Source organism: Cyprinus carpio, chromosome A3, assembly GCF_018340385.1.
Source record: "Cyprinus carpio isolate SPL01 chromosome A3, ASM1834038v1, whole genome shotgun sequence".
Taxonomy (NCBI): Eukaryota; Metazoa; Chordata; class Actinopteri; order Cypriniformes; family Cyprinidae; genus Cyprinus; species Cyprinus carpio.
In genome coordinates this window covers 2387217-2409913 of record NC_056574.1, presented here as the reverse complement: position 1 = coordinate 2409913, position 22697 = coordinate 2387217, and the positions used below count along the sequence as shown (strand labels likewise).

The 22697-nt window shown below is 38.9% G+C and overlaps 1 protein-coding gene and 1 long non-coding RNA gene across 2 annotated transcripts in view; both read left to right on the top strand.

Annotated features, from left to right (window-relative positions):
* Positions 1-22697, top strand: part of LOC109076009 (serine protease 27-like) — a 536122-nt gene that overhangs the window by 169365 nt on the left and 344060 nt on the right. The window lies entirely within an intron of this gene.
* On the top strand, positions 11392-12228 carry LOC122138914. Its single transcript, XR_006155890.1, has 3 exons — positions 11392-11559; positions 11700-11766; positions 11969-12228. It is a non-coding gene; the product is annotated as an uncharacterized LOC122138914 (long non-coding RNA).

Sequence of the window (22697 nt, the reverse complement as noted above, 5' to 3'; positions counted from 1 at the left end):
ATTCACACACTATAAATCTAACTCACCCATTATCAGTTTTATTTGTTGTAGCTGTGTTGCTTACATCACACCAGTGTTTTTACCCTTTTGTGACTTTTAATTTTAACATTAACAAACTCAAAATAGTGGTCGGGTGTTATTTTGCACTTTACAGTCTTACAGTACTAAGTGTTATATAATGTGGTGTGCTGAAAAGTAGCTAAATAAACCAACAGACAATGCATTTACAGAAAATAAATCTCTCCCCCCGCCCAACTTTCGGCACAACTCTTCCATTCTGCTCCTGCATGCTTATAGGCAGAAACTGAAACGGGAAGCACCCGCCCTCAGGACAATTCAATGCTGGTTAGACCAATCAGACGCTATACTACAGGACTGTTTTGATCACGTGGACTGGGACATGTTCCGGGCAGCGTCTGATGATGACATAGAGGCATACTCAGATACTGTAACGTATTTCATCAGGAAGTGTATAGAAGATGTAGTGCCGACAAAAACAATCTACATTTACCCCAACCAAAAACTGTAGATTACTGGCGAAGTTCGAGCAGCCTTGTCAGCGGGGACATCCGCCTTTAAATCCAGAAATGCTGATGATCGCAAACAAGCCAGCTACGATGTCAGGAAATCCATCAAAGCTGCAAAAAGACAATACAAAAACAAAGCTGAAGAACAATTCAACACCAACGATGCAAGAAGCATGTGGCAGGGAATCAATAACATCACAGATTTTAAAGGGAATAAACCAGCTACTGTGAACACTGCCGCCTCTCTACTGGATGAGCTTAATAACTTTTAAGCTCGTTTCGAGGCTCACAACACCGCCCACACAGAGAGCACTCCCACAGCTGCTGCTGAAGATGTGAGTGCACTCTCCGTCACTGTCGCGGATGTAACCCGATCCTTCCGACGGGTGAATATCCGCAAGGCTGCGGGTCCTGATGGCATCCCAGGCCGTGTGCGCCGAGCATGCGCATTCCAACTAGCCGGTGTTTTTCACAGACATTTTCAACCTCTCCTTTTCTGTCTGTGGTTCCCTCGTGCTTCAAAAAATCCACCATTGTGCCCATTCCAAAGAAAAAATTAAATCACATGCTTGAATGACTGGAGGCCTATTGCTCTCACACCCATCTTCAGTAAGTGTTTTGAGAGACACATCAGAGACTACATCTGCTCTGTGCTGCCTGTCTCACTGGATCCGCTACAATTTGCATATCGTAGCACCCGTTCTACAGACGATGCTATTGCTTTCACCGTACACACTGCTCTCTCCCACCTGGAAAATAAGAACACCTATGTGAGCATGCTGTTTGTGGATTACAGCTCAGCATTTAACACCATAGTGCCTGCCACACTTGTTGCAAAGCTCCAGTCTCTGGGACTAAACCGATCTCTGTGCAGCTGGATCCTGGACTTCCTGACAGGCAGAAGTCAGGTGGTCAGAATGGGCAACAACACTTCATCCCCGCTGACCCTCAACACTGGTGCTCCCCAGGGCTGTGTCCTCAGCCCGCTCCTGTACTCCCTGTACACACATGACTGTACAGCCATACACAGCTCCAAGTGTATAGTGTATAATGTGCAGTGCTAACTGTAAGTATGTACATACTGGATTAATGTGCAGTAAAAAAAAATTGCTAACTGTAAGTTTGTCTAATAGTACACTGTGTGTACTGACTATATGTATGTGCATATTGCACATTTTCACCTGTTGAAGTCTGTATGGTTATATGTAAACTGTTTCTGCAATTTCTGGAGCACGCTCCCAAGAATTTCACTCACCAAGGCACATGTGCTGCGGTGATGTGACAATAAAAGTGACTTGACTTGAAATAAGGTTATTTTAACAACATTAATTATTATACACAATTATTTTAACTTTTTGATAACTTCCTTAATTTTAATTGAAAATAAATACTTTCTGATGTGATTTGAAATTTGAAAATGGGAGAAAAAAGTTTGCCAAAAGGCAGATTCGAACCCGCGTCGAAGCTGTCTTTTTTAGTGCTCACTAGCCGAAAAAAACATCTATTGGCGAAATTAATGTAAAAAACAAACACCAATAATATAGTTACGTACCCCTTTTAAAAAAAAAAGATCTAGGGGTGAAAGGGGTGTAACAAATAAACGGTGGGGAGAGACTGAGAGAACTGCAGTCTCCAAGTTCCAGGGCTGACACACAAGAAAAGCTCAGTAACACCAGTTTGAGCAAACAAACAGAGGTATTTTATTTAAACAGAATGGAAAAAAAAATACGTAAGGCTTCAGGAGGGGAAGGCCAAAACAATAAACAAAAGGTTCCTCTAACTAAGGTTTTTAAGTATTAACTTACCTATCAAAAGAAAAGAAAAGAAAACACAGAGATACTTCCCTGACTTCCTCTCTAACTCAAACACAGGAGAAAAAGGGTAATTTCCAAAATAAATGACATCCACCTCCCTACAAGAAAAATATTCCACTTCCACTTAAGCAGTTAAAAAAAAACAGACACTCTGTTACTCTCAATAACTTCACTTTAACACTATAGCTGAAGCAATCAACCAACACTTAGGTAGACAAGAGTTTTAAAGCACACCACTGGAACTGGAAGATGGCAGTTGCAAAAATGGAACACCTCAGCCTCTCTCCCTGGACTGCAGCTCCTGGGGGTTCCTTTATACTCCAGCTAACGAGCCCAAAACAGGAGTCAGGTGGCACTCATTAGCCTGCCAAGCAAAGAGAGCAGGAGGAGTAAAAGAAACAAGATCAGTCCACACACACACACACACACACAGTAAACCCAATTGTTAATTAAATCATACAAGACAAAACTTATGTCCCTATGGACGTAACACCCCCACCACTAAGATTTTTTTTTTTCCTTTTCTCCTTCGACTTGGAAAAAAAAAGAAACACCATGTATAACACTTAAATTTCAGTACCACCGGCCCTGGACAGCGCAATCACATTTTCAGAGCCCTTCATATGACGAATGTCAAGATTATACTCCTGAACAACTAATGCCCATCGCATCAAGCGTTGATTTGAGTTAGATATTTGGGCTAGGAAAGTTAAGGGGTTGTGATCGGTGTACACAAGAAGAGGGATTGCACTACCTCCTATGTAAACATCAAAGTGTTGAAGCGCAAGTAAGAAAGCAAGAGCTTCTTTCTCGATGGTGCTAGTATATTGCTTCTGATAGGACACAAACTTCTTTGAGAAATAGGACACCGGATGATCAATACCATGTTCATCTTCCTGTAATAACACTGCACCTGCCCCCGTGGCACTGGCATCCACTTGCAATTTGAATGACTTTTCAAAGTTGGGGGCTAGAAGCACAGGTGCGTTACACAACAGGTCTTTCACTGCACTAACTAGGGAACATTCACAATCCCAGATGAACTTTCGGCTACTACTCAAGAGATCAGTGAGTGGAGAAACTACTGCAGAGAAGTTTCTGCAAAACCCTCGATAGTACCCAGCCATTCCGAGAAACCGGCACAACTCATGCTTATTGCTGGGGGTAGGGAACTGTAAGATAGCCTCCACTTTGGCAACCACAGGTCTCACACATCCCTGACCCACTTGTTTTCCCAGATAAGTGACTGCTGCTTTTCCGAATTCACATTTGGCAGCATTTAAAGTTAGTGACGCTATAGCCAACTTATCGAATACACTCTCAAGTGTTTTAACATGTTCTTCCCATGTGCGTGAATAGACAACAACATCGTCGATGTAGACCTCACAATGTGTGACACCTGCCAGGACCCTCTGCATCAGGCGTTGAAAGGTAGCGGGGGCATTTCGCATCCCAAACGCTAAAACGTTGTACTGCATAAAATGATCTGGTGTCCCAAATGCAGATATTTCAGAAGCAGGAGTTAGGGGGACTTTCCAGTAGCCCATAAGGAGGTCTAATGATACAAAGTTAGCGGAGCCCACCCGGTCTACACAATCCTCCATTCGAGGCAACGGAAACGAGTCTGCTTTGGTGATTTTGTTTACCTTCCGATAGTCTGTGCAGAATCGAAAAGAGGAGTCTGGCTTTGGCACCAGTAAACAGGGGGAACTCCACGGGCTCTGACTAGGCACGGCAATATCATGACGTATCATGTACTCCACCTCCTCCTTCATTATTACACGTTTATTTGGGTTCACTCTGTAGGAATGCTGTTTTACTGGCAAAGAATCACCCACATCAATATCATGGGTCAGCACTGAAGTTCTGCCTGGTACATCAGCAAACAGTGAAGGGTACCTGGTTATTAGCTGCAGAAGTTCTTTACGTTGGCAGACTGTAAGATAGGGAAGAGTATTAGGCAAGTTTAGCAGAATCACTGAATTTTTAAGTTTTCCACATGAGCTGACAGGAACTTTATCTACCAAGCCATCTTCGGCAAGACAATAACTGGCAGTTGAGACCGCAGCTAAAGGGGTAACACTTGAAGTAGCGTTGTAAGTTCCTTCGCCACGTTTCACATATCTTTTCAACATATTTATGTGACAGACGCGTTTACGTCTTTTCCGGTCTGGGGTGGCACTCAGCTTTCTTTCAATAGTATATGGGCCTGAAAACTTTGCTGCAAACACAGAATCTGGAACGGGTAAAAGGACTAGGACAAGATCACCAGGGTTGGACTTACGGCTAAGACTTTTCTTGTCGTAGCGTGCCTTCATTTTTACTTGGGTATCACTTAAATGCCTTTTTGCAATGTCCCAGGCACAACGCAGGCGTTCTTTGAAAGAACTGACATATTCTGACACTGACACAGGCGAACGATTCTCAGAAAGTAGCTGTTCACTCAGCATTTTCATCGGGCCGCGAACCGTGTGGCCAAACACCAGGTCGGCAGGACTAAACCCAATTGACTCCTGCACAGACTCACGAGTGGCAAATAGAAGGAAAGGAAGCCCCTCATCCCACTCTCTTCCAGTTTCAACACAGTATGCACGAATCATGGCTTTTAAGGTCTGATGAGACCGCTCCAGGGCCCCCTGTGACTCAGGATGATATGCAGTTGACATGCGGTGCGACACTCCCATTTCAACTAACATCTGCTTGAATTTCTTTGAGGTAAAGTTTGATCCTTGATCTGTTTGGATCTCTTTGGGTAACCCAAACATAGTACAAAACTTCACAAGAGCCTTAATCACAGCAGGGGATTTAATTGTGCGCAAGTGAACTGCTTCAGGGAACCTGGTTGCGGTGCACATGATGGTTAACACATACTGGTAACCACTTTTGGTTTTAGGCAGTGGACCTACACAATCTAGTATCAACCGTTCAAACGGTTCAGCCATCACTGGCACTGGATGCAGAGGAGCAACGGGGACCTTCTGGTTTGGTTTGCCAGACCTCTGACATATCTCACAAGTTCTGCAAAACTCCGCTATTGAGGACTTGCACTTTGGCCAAAAGAAGTACTTTGTTATACGGTGAAAGGTTTTATTAACACCTAAATGCCCTGCATGTACATTTTCGTGGGCAAGCTTCAGCACCTGTGGACGATAAGCAGCAGGAAGGACGACTTGGTGAACTTCATGGCAGTCAGAATCACTACCCTCTAGCTTCCACTGCCTCATTAACACCCCGTTATCACAGTAGTAGGCAATTCTAGCTTCGGGCACTTCCTGACAGGCAATGGCAGCATCAAAACATGAAGTAATAGATGGGTCTGCCTTCTGTGCAGCAATTAGCTGAGCTCGGTCAACACCAAGAGTTTCATGCGGATCAATTACATCAACACCTTCCCCAAACTTAGGCTTTATCATTAACTCACATTTGAGAGGTTCAAAGGGCACTTGTAAAAATGAGTTAGTAAGATTTACAACGTCTTCAAATTTTTTTTGACTGTGCTCGGGTCACTGCACACACAGAAAATGTAGAGGGGAACTGTTGGGAAAGACTAGAAGTATCATCAGCTTTACCGTCGTTCCCTACGATAGGTCTGGGAAAAACTTGACCCCCTGCCAGGTCATTTCCCAATAGGAGACCCACCTCTTCAAACGGCAACCGCTCCCGCACCCCGAGATTAACTAATCCAGTCACAAGATCAGATTTTAAGTGTACTTGATGGAGAGGAACACTATCACACCCCATTTCAATACCACGTATTAACACATCTGTGCCAGTGTACGAGCTTTGCGAGAAGGGCAGTAATTCTTTTAAGACAAAGGACTGTGCTGAGCCAGTGTCACGCAAAATCACAACAGATTGATGCGCAGTGTCAGACAAGGAAACAGAGCCAGAGAGAAGAAAAGGTTGAATGGATTCATCCTTAATTTCCGACATGGTTTGCACTAACGCCACCTTTTTGGATTTAGCCTCAGTATTTTTTCTTTTTCCAAGCCTGACACTCAGCAATTAGATGCCCTTCGTCAAGGCAATAAAAACAGGAACGTTTGTCTATTCCACCTGAAGAGGCAGGCTTGTCCTTACTTCCGTTACCTTTTTCCATATACTGAGATACACGTGACAAATCTCGCATAGTGTTTTTATTAGCAAACGGCATGTTTGAGGATTGGGCAGACGGAAACACATTGCGGTGCGTCAAAACAAAAAACTCATCTGCTAACACAGCAGCATTCAACAACGAATTTACTTTTTGTTCAATTAAATGAACGACGACCCCTTCGGGAAAGACAGGTTTTAAAGTCCTCCAGTAAGATCAATTCTTGTAATTGCTCAAAAGTAGTGGCCTTACTGGAGAGACACCATTTTTCAAACATTACTCTTTTCTCTCTCGCAAATTCTACATGCGTCTGTCTCTCTGACTTTGCATGCACCTGAAACTTTTGGCGGTAGGCTTCAGGAACTAGTTCATAGCCTCTGAGAACAGCGGTTTTAAGGATATCATAATCGAGAGACTGCTCAATTGGTAACGACACGCAAATCTCTTGAGCTTTACCTGTTAAGCTACATTGCAGCAATAATGCCCACATATCACTCGGCCATTTAAGTTTACCCGCGATGCGCTCAAAAGCGACAAAGTAGGCATCAACCTCTGATTCGCGGAAGGGAGGCACAAGCTTGATGTATTTGCTGACATCAAATTCCTGAGCACCCTTATGTGTGAGATTACGTATGCAGGAGGAGAAGAAACAGAGGGAGATCTCGAGCGTGGAGCGGGAATAGGTTTCCTGTTCACCTCCGCCGACCGTACTGCTATAGTACGGAGTTTAACCTCTCTATCAGTTTCTGCCTCTACTACTCTGAGTTTTAACCGTAAATTCTCATTCTCCTGCTTTTTAACTTCAAGGTCTAATTCCTTTAGACGAATGGATAAGGCCGGATCAAAGTTCACACTTTCAATAGCATTTACACCAGAAGCAAGCTCTTCAGCCACCGCATGTGTCGCAAACCGCAGGCTGTTCGTCAACTTCTGGTAAAATACCATTGTATACGAGCTGCCCAAACAAATAATCCTTAATCACTTGCTTTTTCTCTTCTTTTATTATCTCTATATTAAAGAATTCTGCAATTAAAATCAGATCTTTCTTTCTACATTTACGAAAGATCTCTGTGGAGGGAGACAGAGTAAATGCCAACAAATCAAACTCCATTTCTACCTTCACAGAGACCCCCCCCCCCCCACTTTAAAGCAAAGACAGCGAGAACTAGACGTCAAGAGAAAAGAGTAATTGTACTCACCAAATCAACGCAGCCGTAAAAATTAAAAAAAAAAAAAACGGCCGGACGAGCCCCCACTTGTTACATACCCCTTTTAAAAAAAAAGATCTAGGGGTGAAAGGGGTGTAACAAATAAACGGTGGGGAGAGACTGAGAGAACTGCCGTCTCCAAGTTCCAGGGCTGACACACAAGAAAGCTCAGTAACACCAGTTTGAGCAAACAAACAGAGGTATTTTATTTAACAGAATGGAAAAAAAATACGTAAGGCTTCAGGAGGGGAAAGGCCAAAACAATAAACAAAAGGTTCCTCTAACTAAGGTTTTAAGTATTAACTTACCTATCAAAAGAAAAGGAAAAAAAAACACAGAGATACTTCCCTGACTTCCTCTCTAACTCAAACACAGGAGAAAAAGGGTCATTTCTAAAATAAATGACATCCACCTCCCTACAGGAAAAATATTCCACTTCCACTTAAGCAGTTAAAAAAAAACAGACACTCTGCTACTCTCAATAACTTCACTCTAACACTATAGGTGAAGCAATCAGCCAACACTTAAGTAGACAAGAGTTTAAAGCACACCACTGGAACTGGAAGATGGCAGTTGCAAAAATGGAACACCTCAGCCTCTCTCCCTGGACTGCAGCTCCTGGGGGTTCCTTTATACTCCAGCTAACGAGCCCAAAACAGGAGTCAGGTGGCACTCATTAGCCTGCCAAGCACATTAATTAAATCATACAAGACAAAACTTATGTCCCTATGGACGTAACAGTATCTCATGACTCAAGGTTATACGATATGCATCTCAACTTACAACAAAATATACAAAAAATTGCTCACTAGCCGATTCACACATTGGTTGGCGGAGTTAATGTTAATAGCCTCTGCCAATACTATCTGCACAAAAATCAAGCCATTTCATGTACTCTTGGGGGCCCCCTGGTGGCCACGGGGCCCTAAGCAGCCGCTTAGTTCGCTTATGTCTTGGGCCGGCTCTGTGTGATGTAGGCGGAAGTTTCGAATCAGTGTTTACAAGTCGAATGTGCAAAGACTAAGTCAAATGCCATTTACAAAAAAAAATAAATAAATAACGTAGGTAGTGTAACACAGTGTAGGTAATACAATGATGTCGGATGAATTTGAAGTTGGAGTTCAAGTTGTAAACACTGTGTTGGTACTTACATCTATGTCATGCGTGACCTTTTCAACGTGATAACGTATTACGTGAAATTGTGGACGTGCATCGCTGAGCTAGTGCAATACGAGCATACGTGTTACAGCATATGTGGACACCTTTGAATGCTGCCCTTGCAACATGTCTTTAGCAGCTTTTAAAAAACTCTAAACCCTGTTCTAATATCATTAAAATTACCTGACTCCTTTTTTAAAAGTAGATCACATTATAACAGCAAAAATTAGTTCTTTTTGAAATGGTGTTCTAATAGTTGTAATAGTAGCTGACAGGTTTGTTTACGGTCGAACAAATACGTGAATGAGCCACATATGTTTTTCTCGCTAGGATACTTTGTGCTATGTCACCGTTCCCTTTTGTTACTTCAGGCACCTCCGCTTTATTTAGAGTCATCTTGCTAAGGCCTCTGTTCTCCAGAGTCTGCTTGGATAGCAATTCCGAGTTGGTATACTCTCTGTGTGCCTCCTTAGCTTAGGATCTAATTTGGCTTCCTCTCGATTTAGAGAGTCACTGAGCTCAGTTAGGGGCTCTTTGTGAGCCTCTTTTGCCACTGCTTAAAACTGAGCTCTATTCTGTGACAATATATTCTTTCTCAAGAGCTTTATTCTCGCGCGCGGAATACAATGTGCGGAGCGCGAATCTCTCTGCTCGAGCGCGGAATACAATGTGCAGAGCGCGAATCTCTCTGCTCGCGCGCGGAATAAAATGTGCGGAGCGCGAATCTCTCTGCTCGCGCGCGGAATAAAATGTGCGGAGCGCGAATCTCTCTGCTCGCGCGTGGAATAAAATGTGCGGAGCGCGAATCTCTCTGCTCGAGCTCGGAATACAATGTGCGGGAGAGCGCGAATCTCTCTGCTCGAGCGCGGAATACAATGTGCGGAGCGCGAATCTCTCTGCTCGAGCGCGGAATATAATGTGCGGAGCGCGAATCTCTCTGCTGGAGCGCGGAATATAATGTGCGAGCGCGAATCTCTCTGCTCGAGCGCGGAATACAATGTGCGGAGCGCGAATCTCTCTGCTCGAGCGCGGAATACAATGTGCGGAGCGCGAATCTCTCTGCTCGCGCGCGGAATATAATGTGCGGAGCGCGAATCTCTCACGCGGCTCGCGGAATACAATGTGCGGAGCGCGAATCTCTCTGCTCGAGCGCGGAATACAATGTGCGGAGCGCGAATCTCTCTGCTCGAGCGCGGAATATAATGTGCGGAGCGCGAATCTCTCTGCTGGAGCGCGGAATATAATGTGCGAGCGCGAATCTCTCTGCTCGAGCGCGGAATACAATGTGCAGAGCGCGAATCTCTCTGCTCGCGCGCGGAATATAATGCGCGAGCGCGAATCTCTCTGCTCGCGTGCGGAATATAGTGTGCGGAGCGCGAATCTCTCTGCTCGCGCGCGGAATACAATGTGCGGAGCGTGAATCTATCTGCTCGAGCGCGGAATACAATGTGCGGAGCGCGAACCTATCTGCTCGAGCGCGGAATACAATGTGCAGAGCGCGAATCTCTCTGCTCGCGCGCGGAATATAATGCGCGAGCGCGAATCTCTCTGCTCGCGTGCGGGAACTGGGCGCGCGCTCTCAGATACACGTTGCTCTTGTAAGAATTTTCTCTGGGCTCGCTCAGAGAGTATGCCTGCACTTAAAACGTGTTCAGTGCAATCGCGAATCTCTCCTCTTCGCTTAAAGTAAGCGTGTATGTGCTTAGACTGTGTCCTGTGCGTTCGCGCATGGCCAAGTACTCTTCTCTTCGATTTCTTTCTCTTTGCTCTTGGCATAACGCTGTTTAGCAGTATTTCATACTGTGCTTCTATATTATAGATCAGTGGTTAGCAGTATGTCCGCTGTTTAGCAGTATTTCATACTGGCACCGGAAGTGTTCGATCCGCCATCTTACTAATCTCCACCAGCAGAGAGCACCATTGAGTCACATTCAAACCGCTGTCAAACTTTTGGGGCAGTATAAGCGTTAGGTGGAAACGGGACTAGTTTTTATGTTATGTGTATGCAAATTAATGTTTACTTCAGATGTTATCTGCAGTGTTTACGGTCTTTTGGGGCAGTATAAGCGATATATTTAAAACCGTTTAGGTGGGTGTGTCTGCACACTGATTACACAGGTAACGATCCAACACAAAATATAGCTTATTTCTTTATGAACATAATTATTCAGGAATTATTAAACATGAACAATACAATTATGTTGTTAATATTGCTCTGTATTGAAATGAAAAGCTTAACTTACTATCTTGGAAATAAAGCTTTATGTCTTTAAATCCATACTGTATATAGTCAGTTATTTCTCTGAATAAATTCAGATTTCAGAATGAGCACTTTGTAGTTTTGTTATATATGTTGAGGTCGTGTTCGTCTGATGTTTGTCATGTTCATGCTCGCTACTGTAATGAACGTAGGTTTTTAATAAGTAGGGGAAATTCCCGACATTTATAAAAATAACCGTTTACATGCCTAGAGTGTTTGCATTGTAATAATGTACAGAAATACTTCAGATTTATAAACGCTTACTTGTTAGGTGATGTTTTCTCATTAAAATCATACAATGTCCTATTAATTCAATAGAACGTTTACGCAAAATAGGTATTAGGGTCTTTAAGCAACAGCCTCTGGTGGAACGGCAACGGCATTCTGGCGTTGTATTGCGCATGCGCAAATTTAACTGCTACTTTGTGACGTTCTACTTTAACGGTCTACTACGGGAGAACAGCTGATTTGCCGGCGTCGCTACAACGTGAGAGATTAGGTAAATAAATGTTATGTTTTATGGCATATGACACTGTAATTTGCATCAGTTTATGATTGTACCACTAGTGTTTTATATAATATGTGTTAAAATGTTTTAAACTTAAGCTAATTTTAACGATTTTTTCCGTTTGTATAAAGATATGTCTGTTGTTAGCAACAACACCTCAGGCAGCATTGAGATTAGAGATGATGTGAAGCGAACAATGTAAGTATTGCATTTATCCTTCTCAAAATCCATGTTAAATGTATTACTATGCTATTAAAATATTTTTAATTGGGTAAAGTAGATTAACAGATTAGAAATAGATTAATGGATTAGTTATTTTTATTAGTTATCTATCAAGACTGTTAATTATACTTACTTTTCAAAAATTAGCTATATTTACTTCATGTTTCTTGTTGATCAGAGTCCCTATGGAGTGGAAAGAGCAACATGATGTGCTTCTCTGTAGAGAAATCCTGCTCACAGAACCATACAGGTACAAAAAGGGCAGTGTTGACAAGGGCAAGGCCTGGTCAAGTATAGCAGACACACTGAATTGCTCTCAAGAACCCAAATTCAGAGTTATGCAGAGGTCAGTGAGGGAGAGATTCAACTTGATTCAGACGAAATACAAGGCCAGAAACAATAAAGACGAGAAGAGCAGTGGAACATCTGCAGAAATAACAGAACTTGTTTTGTTACTTTACATGACCGAATGGACTTAAACACAAATTTAAACCTCAATAGCATTTGAACAGAATGACTCACATTCATAAAACATACTGTAAAGTGTTCATCCAGATGTCAACTATAATGCACACCTTTTATATTTTTTCATAATTATTCAAATAAACTGTAAATCATATGTAAAATTTTGCTACTTTTCATTACCGAATGAGCTCAAACACAAATTTAAAGCTCAATAGCATTTGAGCTGAAAATGTACAATTAATATATTTCAGATGTATACTTTAAACAAAAATGAAAGAAACATCAATGATGACAACAATGATACTTCATAATTTTTATTGTTCAAATATTATCTTTTCAATATTTTCATATTTCCCAGGAACACCCCCAATCCCTAGACCCTCACAAATACCTTAACTTTTACATAAAATAACTATAATACATTATTTACACAGGATTTTTTAATTAATCAAACAGTCATCACTTCCAAACACTAATTCGAGCCCTGTTAAACTGGCTCTCTGCCATTTGAATGCATTTCACATGGAACCACCTCTTGCATTGATGACATTTGATCTGTAAATAAATAAATACATAATAAAATATATAATCTTATCAAATTGATTAGTTATATATATATATATATATATATATATATACACACACACACACACACACACACACACATATATACAGTATATATTAGTGTTTATAAATTCACAGTAAAAGCACAGCTTATATATAAGCTTCAAATTAATTGCCACATCAAATAATGCTTAAGGCAATAAGCCACAAGAAGCTGTGGTTTACTGTCAATTTATAACAGCTAAGGGCTGTGGTTAGGCACGATGTGAAGAGGAGTGACATACAGATGTAAACATAGGTGTATGTTTGTAGAGTAATTTACAACAGCTTCAAAAGCGGCTCAAACTATCAGAATCAAGGACCGAAACTATCCATTTCATAAATTAATATATGAAATTAATTAAAAGCAAACACTTATCTCTACAATGCAAACAGCAAACAAAACAATAGAACATGGCATCAAATGAAAATTAAAAATTGGGCACAGAAAAAAACATTCCCTAAAGGTCAAAACAATCCTAGTCCTAATTATTAATTTTTTATTATTATTATTATTATTAAAAAAAAAATAGTACAATTGAGCATCTTAACAATGTAATATGATATTTATTTTAATTTTCCATTATGAAAAATTCTGAAGGCCTACATGTATCTAGTTACAGAGAGAGGTTACTGAAATGCAATTGCATTAAACTATTTTTAAACCTTAAAACATGTCACAATATAGCAAGTTACAATTCAGTGAGACAACATTATTCCACACTCAGTTTAAAGTTAAAACATTGTTTTTCAAGAAGACAGGTATACATGTTTTTTTTTCAGAGTGTGACACCAAGGAAAGGCCTGCTTTGAATGTGCTGTGGAAGCACTGTGCATGACACACAAATTGTCAAATTTAAAAATGTTACGTAAAACAGTCAAAATGATAAGTTGTTTCTGAGATAACGTTAAGAGCACGTAGAGCAGCATTTACTACACAGAGCCATTGTTCACAGACAAGCTACGCAAAACCATGCTGATAATGAACGTGAATTTGGGTAGTGAATGCTGCTCTTAAAAAAATGTGTAAATCAAGAGTAAATAATTCTGTCTCTCTCTCTCTCTCTCTCTCTTTCTCATGCTCTCACTCACTCACACACAGACAAACACACACAGTTGTAAACAATGTAGTATGACCATATTAATTGTATAAGTAATGGTATTACCCACCCAAACCGTTTTTGCACCTCCACCAGGGGGTTTTGAGGCAGCACAAGCAGAACAGTAATGTCCTCTCTTGAATACTGAAAACATGGTTATATGTTAGCTGTGTTGGCGAATGGTACATAATGTAAATAATGCATAGTAGTCCATGACCCTATGTTTACTGCTAAAAATTGTATTTCTCTTGTATTCCTCATGTAAAAATGATATTGCGTGTTATAAAAATTAGTGGTTTTCTAGAAGTTTTTCAAATCTACACTTTACAGTATATGTTGTATTATAAATGACAGCTGTACAAGAAATAAATTACCTGAGGCTTGCAGAATTTCCTCTGCCATTCTCAGTCGCACATCTTCCATATGCTGCTTGTATGTGTTTATCATCAAATGACAAGGGATGCGTGGGAAATCAGCTACAACTCCTTTGGCCATCTAGATAAGACAAGATAAGGTAGTGTTTTTTGTTATTCAGGGGAGATTTTTTAACTATAGTACTATGTCCAGGAAAGTCTCTCTCTCTCTCTCTCTCTCTCTCTCTCTCTCTCTCTCTCTCTCTCTCCTCTCTCTCTCTCTCTCTGAGAGGTGCAGGTTGGGAGAGCAGTTTTAAAGTACTTATATCTTCCTGTCAAGTAAATTTAGTTTCCTTTCCTTTTTTTTTTTTTTTTTTTTTTTTTTTACAAAAACTACATTATTTGAAAACATAGGCTACATCATATAGATCAGCAATTTTAGCAAATGATTACATATGACTGCTTATTTTTATTATTATCAGACAAAAGTGCTATTGAGCTTTAAATTATGGCATATTTTACATTTGATTTACAGTTTATTTTAATAATTATGAAAATTTAAAAAGTTTTACAGTATGTTTTATGAATGTGAGTCATTGTGTTCAAATGCTATTGAGCTTTAAATATGTATAAATTTTTTATGTATAAATAAATATTAAGTCCATTCGGTAATGAAAAATAGCAATATTTTACATTTGATTTACAGTTAATTTGAATAATTATGAAAAAATATGAATGGTGTGCATTATAGGTGAAGAAAAACTCCAGAAAGAAGAAGAAGAAGCCTGGGATGCGTCACGTCCGGATCCTCCCCTTTTTGTATTGCCGGTGGCTTCAGGTATGCGCTGCTGACAGGTAGCATTCGTTAACCTTTAATGACAAACACTGATACTTATGATTTTGTTTGTTGCACCCCAGCCTGTCTGTTTTATTAGTGTTTTCATCTGTTGCTGTGGACTGTATGATTGCCCTTTTTAGGTAAGCAAAAACTGTTTTATGGTTAACGGATGTGCAGTCCCTGTACTTCAGCTTTGCAGCGGGGTATTTGAACGCTGCGTGTCCAGCCTGCAAACTGATAGTAAGCTCATCTACTCTCGTTGTGCTCATTTGGATTCTCCCTCTTTTGTTCTGGTGATTATCGTCGCGACTCCTTTTGCTCTCTGCTACTGTTGTACACTTCACAAACACTTCCATTACCACTACCTAGGAAGACTGCTGCTGTCGTTATGGTTGTTCATGCGGATTGTGGATTCTCTTCAGATAACTCGGGGTGGATGAATCTTCAGCTCACGTGACCATACTTTTGTTATGGACTGCGGCCTCGTCTGAGCCCCTTTCCTCCTTTCGTGAACTGTGTGGGCTTGTGCTTGAATACTTGTGTATTGCTGAGCCCTTACTGTAGTGGCTTTTACCCACATTGTTATGATTGAGTTTGTAGTTCCATATGACTGGTTTCTGTATATATTTTCGTTTATGAGGTTTGTTTATTTTGTTTTTGATTTCCTTTCAGGAGCTGGGGTCCCACGGGTGGAGGATCTCTTGTGGTGGTGGTGGTGCTGCTTCAACGTTTTGCCGTGTGACACTTTTTGAAGTGTGTGCGTGTGATCTGAGTTCACGGTCTGGTGTGTAGAAGTGTGCTTTTGGATAACTAGTGCTGGTGATCACTCCGGTGGGTAACCTCAGCCCTGTAAGTTAGTGTATTTTGTTTCTTGTTTTTTTTTTTTTTGTTTATGGTGAGAGTATAAACTGATTTTGTGTAATGTTTTGTTTATTTCTGGTGTAAATTTGTTTTGTTTCAATTAATTTAGTATTATTTGATTTATTTTCTTTAATGTGAATTTGTTACAATTTTTGTTTTGTGTATTTGTTTTTCATGGTCATTGGAGAGAGTTGCTGCCAGAGAATGCACCCCATGACCAGACCATCTTAAATGCCTTTTCTATTTTAAAATTCAGTGTTTTAATAAACTTTTTGTATTTTTGATATCCACGTTTCCCGCCTACCTTAATTTATGGGAATCGGTAGCCTGACTTCGTCATACTCATATTCTAGGCAGAATTTGAGTCTGATACTGCTCCATTGCACTTGAATTATGGGGCGTGTCTTAACCGAACCAGTAAAAAAAAAAAAACTCTGCACTCAATTGGATAGACCTACAACCAATCAGAGCAACGCAGTAAGTGACGTATGTTGAGCGACGCATAGTTGTTAACAGAGTTCAACTGCACGCACGCACGCTGGAACTGGAAGAAGTAGGAAAGTAATGAGTGTAAACGATCTTGCCGCTGTTGTAAAAAGAATTTAAGAATTCGCGGAGTACTTACAAGCACGAATAACATTTTTTGAGAGAAACACAAAAGGGGCATGTATATACGAACAAGTTCTCTGTTTAGGATTAGATCTCGACAATAATGAAAATAAATCTTATCGCATTTGTCGGTCCTGTCTGAACTTTATCACACGGTTGCAACGCGACTTGACTAACTTTAAAAAAATGGAAAGACGACAAAAGAGACAAGGCTGAAGAAGCGTGTTCATCTGAGGCTTCAGAGAAAAGAGATCGTGAGCCTACCTTCCAAGACGCCCTATCTTACGTAACCGCAGATAGCCTGTCCATCATCGATTAAAGCCCGCCCTGGCAATTTGATTGGCTCGGCCTTCTGGGAGCCGAGCATAATTACTCCTCAATGGATCGAGTCCAGACCGAACTTCCCGTCCAAAAAAAATGTTGTGGGCGAGGTTCGGGCTGGCACCCAGGCTAGAGAATCGGACCTGTGTGACCTAATAACAAACTTTGGGGTTATTTTTATTTCCTGGATGACCCGGGTGGCGTAGTCGACAAACTCAAATGTGTGTTTAACCTGTACCGCTCCCTCCGCCACATTCGCAATATTTTACACATGATTTAAAATTTATTTGAATACTTATAAAAAATATGAAAGGTGTGCATTATATTTGACATCTGGATGAACAGTTAAAAGTTGTTTTCATGACTGTTAGTCATTCTCCTTGCATGCTATTGACGTTAGAGAAGTGTACAGTAGTTTCGCATGTAACTTTAGAGACGGTCCCTAGATTTGCGAATATCGAACATCCAACGTCAAGCCAACTTTATGCCAGTTCAGAACTGGGGGATGAAAGAGCATGCTGACGACGATGCACGGAAAGAGGTGATTGAACTTTTGAGTAACATAGCTCCACATCTGGCAACGAAGCTGGAAGATGTCGTCGACTCTGTTCACCGGATTGGAAAAAAAGAGAGTGGAAGACACCGTCAAATGATTGTTCAGTTTACCATGCGTCGATACAGGGACGAATTTTGGAAGATTACAAAGAACTCCCAGCTGTGCACTGAACGTGGAATCAGGTTCGCGGAGGATCTGTCAGCTGAGTACCGGAATGCTCGTGCAGCTCTTTGGCCGCTCATCCAGGAAGCTAGAAGCGCCGGTAAGAAGGCGTACTATCGTGGTCCTTTGGGTTACGTCGACGGCCGTCTAATCTCAGTTACAAATCAGAACATGGGCTGAAATCTGCCACGAAACAATGAAAAGGCTGTCACTAGTGCGAATCAAACATGAAGCTCTTCTGCCAGAGCATCAGTTCATATTATATTTTGATTTCTGTTAAATCCTAATATCCAGCATTTCTCTATTCCCTAAAGGGATTGTTTGTTGTGTTTTGTTAATACTTTTATTCTTGTTCTATGTTTAAACTTAACAGTTGTATTTCTTTTCTTTCACTAAATGTTAGGGGTCTGAGAGACAATACAAGAAGAAAAGCTACATTTTTGTTTTGTAAGGAAAAAAAGGCTCAATGCGTTATTTTTGCAGGAAATTCATTCAAGTGGCAGTGATTGTACTTTTTGGTCTAATCAGTGGGGTGAACCAATTTTATTTGCTCATGGCACAAATCGATCAGGGAGTGTTGCTTTTCTTTTTAACAACTTCCCTGGGAAACTTGTTGAATCAAGATCTAGTTTGGATGGACATTGGTTATTTTGAATTCAAAAAATTGAACACTGTTACATTGTCTTAGGAAATGTGTATGGTTATAATAATTTGTCCCAAAACAAACATTTAATTTCAGAAATATCACTGATAGTAGAGGAAATGAAAGCAAAATATGCTACTGATTTTATTGTATTGGTGATGATTTTAATATGGTGTATGATTAGTTGGGTTAGATAGGTCACCAACTAAATATAATGTGAATCATTACAATTCCCTATTATTACACTTTTGTAATAATCAAGGTTTAATAGATCCCTGGCATGAATCAAACCCCTGTCTAAGACAGTTTTCTTGGTTTAAACCCGATGCTTCTAGCAAGTCCCGAATTGACTTTTGATTAATTTCTCATAGCTTTTTGCCCTATCAAACTATATTTAATATATCGGCAGCTCCCCTAACAGATCACTGTTCCATTGAATTGATGATAAATTATAAATATAAACCTTTCCGTAACAAAGGTTATTGGAAGTTTAACTCTAACCTTCTCGGAAATGAAGGTTATACGAAATTGGTAAAAGATCTTATTTCAAATATTATTAATAATAACAGCTTGGTTTCCTGGATAAATAAATGGGAATTCATTAAATATAAACTTCGCCAGTTATCTATTTCGTTATAGTAAAACAGCTAAACAAATCTTATATTTAAAAGAGACGTCTATTATTAAAGAAATAAATGAATATTCTAACAAATTAAGTTTAACGGAGGATGATAGATCAAGATTGTTGCTCTTGCAATCACAGTTGGATGAAATCTATATGAGAAAAGCTAAAGGAGCATATATTAGATCAAGAGCTAAGTGGATGGAAAAAGGGGAGAAAAACTCAGCTTATTTCTGCAGACTGGAAAAAAAAAGCGTCAAGAAAGAAACTCTATTAAAACTTTAATTATTAATGGGGCAGAGTGTTCTAATACACAATTAATAGCTAAAGAAGTCGGCAAATTTTATCAGGCTTTATATTCGTCATCCTCTTCCATTTTAGACCCTAATTCTCTCTTTGAAAAAATTGGACAATTTGTCCCTCATATAGATGACCAATTCAAAATGATATGTGATGCAGAATTAACAATTTAAGAGCTTGATTCTGCTGTTATGTGTTTTGGTCATTAGATAAATCACCTGGCCCAGACGGTTTTACATCTAACTTTTATCACCGTCTTTGGGTCTTATTAAGGGGATTTCTTTTTGCAGCTTTTCAGGAAATAACTAAAACTTTGGTTTTACCTAGTTCAATGAGAAAAGGCCTTATAACGCTTATTCCAAAACAAGTAAAACATATAAAAAATAAATACAAAAAACAAACTATAACCAAAATAAACAATGACAAAAAAACACTAACCAACATATATAATAACTGCTTAAAACACAGTTTATCCAAAATTATTGGGGAGACACAAACTGGATTCATTAAGGCCGATCTATACAAAGTAATATTCGATTGGTTCTGGACTTGCTGGAGTATAATCAAGATATAGAGGATGATTGGGTTATTTTATTTTTAGATTTTTATAAAGCATTTGATAAAACAGAGCATTCTTTTATTTTTAAATGTTTAAAAATGTATGGGTTTTGGTGAAAATTTCTGTAATATTATTCAATTATTCTATACAAATACAAATAGCTCAGTTGCCCTACCTACAGGTACTTCACCCAGATTTGATGTCAAGAGAGGAGTTAAACAAGGCTGTCCCATCTCACCCTCATTTTTTATTCTGGCTACAGAGATGTTAGCTCTCCTAATTAAAAAACTCAAATGTTGAAATTTTAAATGTGTTTGGACAGAAAATTGTACTTAGTCAATTGGCTGACGATACAACAGTATTCTTAAAAGATCTTAACCAAATTCCCAAAGTAATTGATATAATTAATTATTTTTGCAAATTTTCAGGTTTAAAGCTTAATATTGGCAAATGTGAAATTATTGCCATACATGAATGCCCCCTTAAAACTGTATATAATATCCCGATTAAGTCAAGTGTCAAATATTTAGGTATAAACATTTTTAAGGATGAGGTCTTGATGGAAAAGCAAAATGTCTGGAATAGATGCAATGAATGTAAAGGAAGGCTTGATGCATGGATGCAAAGGGATTTGTCTGTTTTTGGAAGGATTTATTTAACTAAAATGGAAAGTCTTTCCAGGTGTATCTATCCTGCATCTTGTCTCTCTATTTCTAAAAGAGCTATTAAGACCATTAATCAAATTAATTTCAATTTTATATGGAGGAAACGTGTGCACTACATAAAGAGAGCACAACTTATACAAGATTATGAAAATGGTGGTTTACAAGCCTTTGACTTCTATTGTATAAATGGAATGTTCAAGGTCAAATGGCTTAAAAATTTTATAACAGATGAAACTAGTTTCTGGTTTTGTATTTCCAGAGGTATATTTAAAAAACTGGGTGGAACTGACTTCCTACTAAGATGTCATTTCACTGTTTTCAGACTACCAATCAAACTGTCTTCCTTTCACCAGCAGATTTTGTTATATTGGAAGTTACTATATAACCACAATTTTACTCCACATAAAATACCCATATGGAACATTAGATTTATTCTGTCTCGATACAAGTCTCTATGCGTTCTTGATTGGTTTGAAAAAGGTGTTTGGTCAGTTCTTCATTTAATGGATGAAAATGGAAGTTTGTTATCTTTTAAAGATGTCTGTTCTAAATATAATTTGCAATAACACTTCTGTCAATATACCAGATGGACCTTGTGAAATCCCATCTCTTTCCTTCAACTGACTGTACTTTAGGGCAATGCTTCCCAACAAACTTATTATTCGCTCTTGTTTCAATTCCATATAATATCTAACACTTCTATATTATAACAGTGTTTTGCAAGTTTATGATAAATCATCTGTAAAAAAATTGCGAACAAAGTATATTAGCTTTCCAGTGGCTCCTAAAGCTAAGGAAACTCATTTTAAAATATTCAGTGGTATATATCCATCAAGTGAATTTTTAAGACAACGGTTTAATTTTAAAGAAAATACTTGTATTTTCTGTCAAGTTGATATAGAGACAACTGATCATCTTTTTTTTTTTTTCTTGTGTGTTTTCAAATATTTTTGGGGAAAATATGTCTTATTGGTTCAAGACAAAGGTTCATTCACTGCCCACTTTTGCCAGGAAACATATTATGTTTGGAATGATATTTTTTTATTAATGCAATGTTGATTCTGGGAAATTTTTTTTTTTCAAAAATGCAGATGTATGAGGATGAAACTTTATTTTTCTGTATTCAAAAGAGACTTTATTTGTAATTACTTCCATCATTGGAATGTATGAAAATGGCCCAGAAATTTGCAGGAATAATAAGAGACTTTTGTCTCTTAGAAGATGAATGAAGAGACCCCTTCTAAATTTATTTTATTTTATTTTATTTTAAATGTATTTTCTTTTACTTTTATTATTATTATTATTTATTCAACTGATACGTGCCTTGCTTGAAACCCATTTAACTACTTCTGCTAATGCCATTGTAGATGTATATTTTGTTTTGTTTTGTTCTTGTTGTTCAATAAAAAAAATAAAAAAAACACATCGCCGATGATTGGTTTGAATTTGGATCTGTTCCACACACCAAGCATCACATGAATACAGAGGATTTCAATAAAAATAAAAATACTTTCATGATCATTTTATTTAATGCTTGTGCATGACGGCATACTAATAAAAATGATGTGCCCCCGCTCTCTATTTTAGATCAGTGTGTGTCCCATGATAAATCAAATAAATATTACATGATACTGGTTAAATGATCTCTCTCTCTCTCTCTCTCTCTCTCTCTCTCTCTCTTCATGTAAAGATTTTAAGATTATTTGTACCAAGAATAATAATATAAAATTTAATAAAATTATAATTAAGTACAGTTTAAGAATGACTGATTTGCTTAATTTTGAAATGATAATGTTTCATTCTGTTTTGACTTGTCATTTCAACGACTACATTTTAACAACACTACATTTCTTTAAAATGTATGTGATCATTTAAACATTATCATGCAATATTGTATTTATCTTGTTTATCATGGGTCACATAATATGCTGGCAAATCTTAGACTAATTTGGGCCACATATCACTGCCACCAACAATCGGCCCTCATATTGTTTGCCGTTGTCGTGAGAAATCTTTAAAATTTTAATTCAAAAAATTAAAAAAAATTATTTTACTGTCTATGTGAGAAAATCGAGTCCACCCCCTCGAAATTTGGTCTGCTTAGGACCAAGACAGTAGCTGTTTTAAATGCCTGATCAAAAGTTGTCGCTATAGCTTGTTGTATGGCTAATCGGAGCTGCAGTAGCTTGTTTTTCAAGCTAAAATAATTTTGAAAAAGCAACAAAAAGAATCTATAAAAATAAAAACGAG